Raw genomic sequence first — 10,408 nt, forward strand, 5'->3', positions numbered from 1 at the left:
AACCGGTGGGGGAAATAATAAAACGGCTAAGTAAAAGAAAATCCTCAACCAACCGACCAAGGTTAATTATGGTCAATGGTGTTTCCGCCAAGGAAGCAAAATATTGGGAGGATTACCAATTCTCCGATGAATCGGATTCCGACGAGAATTCCGATGATGTTATAGAAATTACCCCAAATGAATTTAAAAAGGCAAAAGAAAATAATAAGGGAAAGGGCATAAAAATAGAGAAATCTAATTCCAACCCCGATGAACTTTATATGTATCGTCAACCCCTGAAGTCCTTAAGTTGTAACAATGACCCGGGAACCTCTAAACCACCAGGTTTTTCTAAACCAATGTGGAAAATGACGGCTCGTATTAGGGGAACATCATATATCCCTAGAAACTTGGCAAAACGAACCAAAACCGAAGAAGAAGAAACAAGCGAGTCGGAATAAGATAGTTGTATTCGTGTGGTGTAATATATGTAATATAGTGTGCTTATGCTTTATGATATATGTAAAAATTGCTTGTATTAATAAGTATTTTTTTTTATGAATCTAACTCTTGTCTATTTTACAGTATAAAAATACAAAATGAATAGACAACCTAACATTTTAAGAGACCTACCCGGAGACATGATTGATGAAATCTTGTCTAGAGTCGGTCAGAATTCTTCGGCACAACTATTTAAGGCGAGATCAGTTTGTAAGACATTCGAAGAACGTTCCAAGAATGCCTTGGTTTATAAAAGGCTTTCGTTCGAAAGATGGGGGATATCACATTGGGAAATCCATAAGTTACGATGTGTTTACTTTGACGCATATATTGCGGGGAACCCAAATGCTATTTTACGCAATGGGTTAAGAAATTATTTTGACTCAATATATCCGAATATTGGACTTCGTGATTTAGAAAAAGCGGCTAACATGCAACATAAAGAAGCATGTTAGGCTTACGGATTAGTAATGTTCGCTTCTCACCAAAGTGAGAACAAGAACATCGGGCTACAACTATTAAACAAAACGTTCCCACAAGTGACGGAGTCGGTAATTGGGGTAAGAAATGAGGTTTTTAGATTGTTACGGGACTGTTGGACATTACGTAACCCTCGTCCCTTTGACGACGTTACAACACGCTGTCTTATCAACGGCCATAATGGTTATGTTCCACAAGACCAAGGATGGGAAGTAATCCTAGTAAAACCAGAATGCATGACTTGTTTCTGGACGTATGAATTACGTGTCTTTATTGCCTTTGCTGAACGACTTGTGTACTAGCTAGAATTATCTTCACAACCATCTTGTATCAAATTTATTGTGTGCTATATTTCATGCTATATGTAAAATAAGCGGTATTGTAAGTTTGTAAAATATTGTGTAAAAGTTTGAACGCGAAATATTATTATAATCAGTTTTTCATATAGAATTGTAGTAGTTGAATTGTATATTAGCTACTAAGTATGAACTTAACGGGTAGGTACTACCCGAATTTAAACTTATAAAATGCTAATATGAAGAAAAAGCTTTTATAAATGAGTTCATATTATGCTACGAAATACTATTAACTACTCTTAATATTCTGTATGATTAACTTGTTCCATTTGACTATTTTGAAGGAAATGGCACCGACTACTCGACACACCGTGAATATGAATGAAGAGGAATTCCGTACTTTTCTAGCTTCAAACATAGCCGCAGTACAGGCTGCGCTACATACCAACAATAACCTTGGATCTAGCAGTACAGGAAATCGTGTAGGATGCACCTACAAAGAATTCACTGCCTGCAAACCTTTGGAATTTGATGGAACCGAAGGACCGATCGGATTGAAACGGTGGACCGAGAAGGTTGAATCGGTGTTTGCCATAAGTAAGTGTACTGAAGAGGACAAAGTAAAGTACGCTACGCATACCTTCACAGGTTCTGCGTTAACATGGTGGAATACCTATCTAGAGCAAGTGGGACAAGACGATGCGTACGCACTACCGTGGTCAGCATTCAAGCACTTGATGAACGAGAAGTACCGTCCCAGAACCAAGGTCAATAAGCTCAAGACAGAACTTAGAGGGTTACGAACCCAAGGATTTGATATTACCACGTACGAAAGACGATTCACAGAATTGTGCCTATTGTGTCCGGGAGCATTCGAAGATGAGGAAGAGAAGATCGACGCGTTTGTGAAAGGATTACCGGAAAGAATCCAAGAAGATATAAGTTCACACGAGCCCACCTCCATACAACAGGCATGTAGAATGGCTCACAAACTAGTGAACCAGATTGAAGAAAGAATTAAAGAACAGACTGCTGAAGAGGCCAATGTGAAGCAAGTCAAAAGAAAGTGGGAGGAAAACGGTGATAAGAATCACCAATACAACAACAACAGCAATTACAACAATTATCCCAACAATCGCAACATCAATCGCAACTACAACAAACGGCCCAACAACAACAACAACAACAACAATAACAACAACAACAACTACAACAATCATCCCAACAACAATAATAACCGCAACAACAACAACAATCAGAAGCAGCTATGCCAAAGGTGTGAAAAGTATCACTCAGGGTTCTGCACCAAATTTTGCAACAAGTGTAAAAGAAATGGTCATAGCGCGGCGAAATGTGACGTCTACGGACCAGGGGTTAATAGAACGAAAGAAACAAATGGTGTCGGAACGAGTAATGGCGGAGCAAGTAGTGTCGGAGCAAGTTATGCCAATATAGTTTGTTATAAATGTGGAAAAACGGGCCAAATTATTAGAAATTGCCCGAACCAGGAGAACACGAATGGACAAGGCCGCGGAAGAGTTTTCAATATTAATGCGGCAGAGGCACAGGAAGACCCGGAGCTTGTTACGGGTACGTTTCTTATTGACAATAAATCTGCTTACGTTTTATTTGATTCGGGTGCGGATAGAAGCTATATGAGTAGAGATTTTTGTGCTAAATTAAGTTGTCCATTGACGCCTTTGGATAGTAAATTTTTACTCGAATTAGCAAATGGTAAATTAATTTCAGCAGATAATATATGTCGGAATCGAGAAATTAAACTGGTTAGCGAAACATTTAAGATTGATTTGATACCGGTAGAGTTAGGGATTTTTGATGTGATAATCGGTATGGACTGGTTGAAAGAAGTGAAAGCAGAGATCGTTTGTTACAAAAATGCAATTCGCATTATACGAAAAAAAGGAAAACCCTTAATGGTGTACGGAGAAAAGGGCAACACGAAGCTACATCTTATTAGTAATTTCAAGGCACAAAAACTAATAAGAAAAGGTTTCTATGCTGTTCTAGCACACGTCGAGAAAGTACAAACTGAAGAAAAGAGCATCAATGATGTTTCCATTGCAAAAGAATTTCCCGATGTATTTTCGAAAGAATTACCGGGATTACCCCCACATCGATCCGTTGAATTTCAAATAGATCTTGTACCAGGAGCTACACCAATAGCTCGTGCTCCTTACAGACTCGCACCCAGCGAGATGAAAGAACTGCAAAGCCAATTACAAGAACTTTTAGAGCGTGGTTTCATTCGACCAAGCACATCACCGTGGGGAGCTCCTGTTTTGTTTGTCAAGAAGAAAGATGGTACATTCAGGTTGTGTATCGACTACCGAGAGTTGAACAAACTTACCATCAAGAACCGCTACCCACTACCGAGAATCGACGACTTATTTGATCAACTACAAGGCTCGTCTGTTTATTCAAAGATTGACTTACGTTCCAGGTATCATCAAATGCGGGTAAAAGAAGATGATATTCCAAAGACTGCTTTCAGAACACGTTACGGTCATTACGAGTTTATGGTCATGCCGTTTGGTTTAACTAATGCACCAGCTGTGTTCATGGACCTTATGAACCGAGTGTGTGGACCATACCTTGACAAGTTTGTCATTGTTTTCATTGATGACATACTTATTTACTCAAAGAATGACCAAGAACACGGTGAACATTTGAGAAAGGCGTTAGAAGTATTGAGGAAGGAAGAATTGTACGCTAAGTTTTCAAAGTGTGCATTTTGGTTGGAAGAAGTTCAATTCCTCGGTCACATAGTGAACAAAGAAGGTATTAAGGTGGATCCGGCAAAGATAGAAACTGTTGAAAAGTGGGAAACCCCAAAAACTCCGAAACACATACGCCAGTTTTTAGGACTAGCTGGTTACTACAGAAGGTTCATCCAAGACTTTTCCAGAATAGCAAAACCCTTGACTGCATTAACGCATAAAGGGAAGAAATTTGAATGGAATGATGAACAAGAGAAAGCGTTTCAGTTATTGAAGAAAAATCTAACTACGGCACCTATATTGTCATTGCCTGAAGGGAATGATAATTTTGTGATTTATTGTGACGCATCAAAGCAAGGTCTCGGTTGTGTATTAATGCAACGAACGAAGGTGATTGCTTATGCGTCTAGACAATTGAAGATTCACGAACAAAATTATACGACGCATGATTTGGAATTAGGCGCGGTTGTTTTTGCATTAAAGACTTGGAGGCACTACTTATATGGGGTCAAAAGTATTATATATACCGACCACAAAAGTCTTCAACACATATTTAATCAGAAACAACTGAATATGAGGCAGTGTAGGTGGATTGAATTGTTGAATGATTACGATTTTGAGATTCGTTACCACCCGGGGAAGGCAAATGTGGTAGCCGATGCCTTGAGCAGGAAGGACAGAGAACCCATTCGAGTAAAATCTATGAATATAATGATTCATAATAACCTTACTACTCAAATAAAGGAGGCACAACAAGGAGTTTTAAAAGAGGGAAATTTAAAGGATGAAATACCCAAGGGATCGGAGAAGCATCTTAATATTCGGGAAGACAGAACCCGGTATAGGGCTGAAAGGATTTGGGTACCAAAATTTGGAGATATGAGAGAAATGGTACTTAGAGAAGCTCATAAAACCAGATACTCAATACATCCTGGAACGGGGAAGATGTACAAGGATCTCAAGAAACATTTTTGGTGGCCGGGTATGAAAGCCGATGTTGCTAAATACGTAGGAGAATGTTTGACGTGTTCTAAGGTCAAAGCTGAGCATCAGAAACCATCAGGTCTACTTCAACAACCTGAAATCCCGGAATGGAAATAGGAAAACATTACCATGGATTTCATCACTAAATTGCCAAGGACTGCAAGTGGTTTTGATACTATTTGGGTAATAGTTGATCGTCTCACCAAATCAGCACACTTCCTGCCAATAAGAGAAGATGACAAGATGGAGAAGTTAGCACGACTGTATTTGAAGGAAGTCATCTCCAGACATGGAATACCAATCTCTATTATCTCTGATAGGGATGGCAGATTTATTTCAAGATTCTGGCAGACATTACAGCAAGCATTAGGAACTCGTCTAGACATGAGTACTGCCTATCATCCACAAACTGATGGGCAGAGCGAAAGGATGATACAAACGATTGAAGACATGCTACGAGCATGTGTTATTGATTTCGGAAACAGTTGGGATCGACATCTACCGTTAGCAGAATTTTCCTACAACAACAGCTACCATTCAAGCATTGAGATGGCGCCGTTTGAAGCACTTTATGGTAGAAAGTGCAGGTCTCCGATTTGTTGGAGTGAAGTGGGGGATAGACAGATTACGGGTCCGGAGATTATACAAGAAACTACCGAGAAGATCATCCAAATTCAACAACGGTTGAAAACCGCCCAAAGTCGACAAAAGAGCTACGCTGACATTAAAAGAAAAGATATAGAATTTGAAATTGGAGAGATGGTCATGCTTAAAGTTGCACCTTGGAAAGGCGTTGTTCGATTTGGTAAACGAGGAAAATTAAATCCAAGGTATATTGGACCATTCAAGATTATTGATCGTGTCGGACCAGTAGCTTACCGACTTGAGTTACCTCAACAACTCGCGGCTGTACATAACACTTTTCATGTCTCGAATTTGAAGAAATGTTTTGCTAAAGAAGATCTCACTATTCTGTTAGATGAAATCCAAATCAACGAAAAACTTCAATTCATCGAAGAACCCGTCGAAATAATGGATCGTGAGGTTAAAAAACTTAAGCAAAACAAGATAACAATTGTTAAGGTTCGATGGAATGCTCGTAGAGGACCCGAGTTCACCTGGGAGCATGAAGATCAGATGAAGAAGAAATACCCGCATCTATTTCCAGAAGATTCGTCAACACCTTCAACAGCTTAAAATTTCGGGGCAAAATTTATTTAACGGGTAGGTACTGTAGTGACCCGAACTTTTCCATGTTTATATATATTAATTGAGATTGATATTTACATGATTTAATGTTTCCAACATGTTAAGCAATAAAACTTGTTAAGACTTGATTAATTGAAATATGTTTCATATAGACAATTGACCACCCAAGTTGACCGGTGATTCACGAACGTTAAAACTTGTAAAAACTATATGATGACATATATATGGATATATATATATATATATATATATATATATATATATATATATATATATATATATATATATATATATATATATATATATATATATATATATATATATATATATATATATATATATATATATATATATATATATATATATATATAGTTAACATGATACTATGATAAGTAAACATATCATTAAGTATATTAACAATGAAATACATATGTAAAAACAAGACTACTAACTTAATGATTTTTAAACGAGACATATATGTAACGATTATCGTTGTAAAGACATTTAATGTATATATATCATATTAAGAGATATTCATACATGATAATATCATGATAATATAATAATTTAAAATCTCATTTGATATTATAAACATTGGGTTAACAGCATTTAACAAGATCGTTAACCTAAAGGTTTCAAAACAACACTTACATGTAACGACTAACGATGACTTAACGACTCAGTTAAAATGTATATACATGTAGTGTTTTAATATGTATTTATACACTTTTTAAAGACTTCAATACACTTATCAAAATACTTCTACTTAACAAAAATGCTTACAATTACATCCTCGTTCAGTTCATTAACAATTCTACTCGTATGCACCCGTATTCGTACTCGTACAATACACAGCTTTTAGATGTATGTACTATTGGTATATATACTCCAATGATCAGCTCTTAGTAGCCCATGTGAGTCACCTAACACATGTGGGAACCATCCTTTGGCAACTAGCATGAAATATCTCATAAAATTACAAAAATATGAGTAATCATTCATGACTTATTTACATGAAAACAAAATTACATATCCTTTATATCTAATCCATACACCAACGACCAAAAACACCTACAAACACTTTCATTCTTCAATTTTATTCATCTAATTTATCTCTCTCAAGTTCTATCTTCAAGTTCTAAGTGTTCTTCATAAATTCTACAAGTTCTAGTTACATAAAATCAAGAATACTTTCAAGTTTGCTAGCTCACTTCCAATCTTGTAAGGTGATCATCCAACCTCAAGAAATCTTTGTTTCTTACAGTAGGTTATCATTCTAATACAAGGTAATAATTATATTCAAACTTTGGTTCAATTTCTATAACTATAACAATCTTATTTCAAGTGATAATCTTACTTGAACTTGTTTTCGTGTCATGATTCTGCTTCAAGAACTTCGAGCCATCCAAGGATCCGTTGAAGCTAGATCCATTTTTCTCTTTTCCAGTAGGTTTATCCAAGGAACTTAAGGTAGTAATGATGTTCATAACATCATTCGATTCATACATATAAAGCTATCTTATTCGATGGTTTAAACTTGTAATCACTAGAACATAGTTTAGTTAATTCTAAACTTGTTCGCAAACAAAAGTTAATCCTTCTAACTTGACTTTTAAAATCAACTAAACACATGTTCTATATCTATATGATATGCTAACTTAATGATTTAAAACCTGAAAACACGAAAAACATCGTAAAACCGGATTTACGCCGTCGTAGTAACACCGCGGGCTGTTTTGGGTTAGTTAATTAAAAACTATGATAAACTTTGATTTAAAAGTTGTTATTCTGAGAAAATGATTTTTATTATGAACATGATACTATATCCAAAAATTATGGTTAAACTCAAATTGGAAGTATATTTTCTAAAATGATCATTTAGACGTCGTTCTTTCGACTGAAATGACTACCTTTACGAAAACGACTTGTAACTTATTTTTCCGACTATAAACCTATACTTTTTCTGTTTAGATTCATAAAATAGAGTTCAATATGAAACCATAACAATTTGATTCACTCAAAACGGATTTAAAATGAAGAAGTTATGGGTAAAACAAGATTGGATAATTTTTCTCATTTTAGCTACGTGAAAATTGGTAACAAATCTATTCCAACCATAACTTAATCTTGTATTGTATATTATGTAATCTTGAGATACCATAGACATGTATACAATATTTCGACCTATCATGTCGACACATCTATATATATTTCGGAACAACCATAGACACTCTATATGTGAATGTTGGAGTTAGCTATACAGGGTTGAGGTTGATTCTAAAATATATATAGTTTGAGTTGCGATCAATACTGAGATACGTACACACTGGGTCGTGGATTGATTCAAGATAATATTTATCGATTTATTTCTGTACATCTAACTGTGGACAACTAGTTGTAGGTTACTAACGAGGACAGCTGACTTAATAAACTTAAAACATCAAAATATATTAAAAGTGTTGTAAATATATTTTGAACATACTTTGATATATATGTATATATTGTTATAGGTTCGTGAATCAACCAGTGGCCAAGTCTTACTTCCCGACGAAGTAAAAATCTGTGAAAGTGAGTTATAGTCCCACTTTTAAAATCTAATATTTTTGGGATGAGAATACATGCAGGTTTTATAAATGATTTACAAAATAGACACAAGTACGTGAAACTACATTCTATGGTTGAATTATCGAAATCGAATATGCCCCTTTTTATTAAGTCTGGTAATCTAAGAATTAGGGAACAGACACCCTAATTGACGCGAATCCTAAAGATAGATCTATTGGGCCTAACAAACCCCATCCAAAGTACCGGATGCTTTAGTACTTCGAAATTTATATCATATCCGAAGGGTGTCCCGGAATGATGGGGATATTCTTATATATGCATCTTGTTAATGTCGGTTACCAGGTGTTCACCATATGAATGATTTTTATCTCTAGGTATGGGATGTGTATTGAAATATGAAATCTTGTGGTCTATTATTATGATTTGATATATATATAGGTTAAACCTATAACTCACCAACATTTTTGTTGACGTTTTAAGCATGTTTATTCTCAGGTGATTATTAAGAGCTTCCGCTGTCGCATACTTAAATAAGGACGAGATTTGGAGTCCATGCTTGTATGATATTGTGTAAAAACTGCATTCAAGAAACTTATTTTGTTGTAACATATTTGTATTGTAAACCATTATGTAATGGTCGTGTGTAAACAGGATATTTTAGATTATCATTATTTGATAATCTACGTAAAGCTTTTTAAACCTTTATTGATGAAATAAAGGTTATGGTTTGTTTTAAAATGAATGCAGTCTTTGAAAAACGTCTCATATAGAGGTCAAAACCTCGCAACGAAATCAATTAATATGGAACTTTTTTAATCAATAAGAACGGGACATTTCACTTACTACATAGGACAAACTGATGAAATGGTTTCCAAACCAAAGCTTTAAGTGTGATCTCTGTGGAAAATGTGAAGATTCAACTAAACCCCTATTCTTTGAGTGTGACTATTCAAAAATAGTGTGGTTTGAGTTAAAAAAGAATCTTTTGTTTAGAAGTTTTCCTGAAAATTACTCTTGCTGATTATCCTTTCAGGATCCAAATTTGAGATGTAATCAACCGAATTACTGTTGCTGCTGTTGTGTATCATATATGGCAAAAGAGGAATTGTAGAGTGTTTAAAGGAAGGAAAAGTAAATATGATGAATTGGTGATGTATATTGAAGATGTTATAAAATTGCAATTAACAACCCTAAAAGTGAGGGGGACGAATGCTATCTTGAAAGCAGCTAGAATTTGGGGCTTGGAGCTGGATGGAGGTCGATTGTCTCTTAAAGAAAGGAACCCTAATTGTGGTTGTAAAGATACTGATGGAATTGATTGATAGAATTGAGTACTTGTTTAGTACTACGTTTAGTGTTGATTGTATGTATTATTTTGTCTGTTTGGGTGATGGATATTCCCTGCCCTTTTATAATGTTTTGTGATTAATAAAACAGATCATTAAAAAAAATACTGTCTACTCGTGTTCATGAATTAGAAGGGATTATTGATGCTGGTGATTTAAATGATGATGTACTTTTTGAAAGGATGGATCTGATACACGAGCTTGAGAATATTGAAAACGTTGAAAATGCCAACATTGTTCAAAAAGCAAGAGTCAAATGAGATGCCGAAGGGGATGAGAACTCCTAGTTTTTCCACAGCCTCTTGAAACA

Source organism: Rutidosis leptorrhynchoides, chromosome 4 (genome assembly GCF_046630445.1).
Source record: "Rutidosis leptorrhynchoides isolate AG116_Rl617_1_P2 chromosome 4, CSIRO_AGI_Rlap_v1, whole genome shotgun sequence".
In the NCBI taxonomy this organism is placed as follows: domain Eukaryota; kingdom Viridiplantae; phylum Streptophyta; class Magnoliopsida; order Asterales; family Asteraceae; genus Rutidosis; species Rutidosis leptorrhynchoides.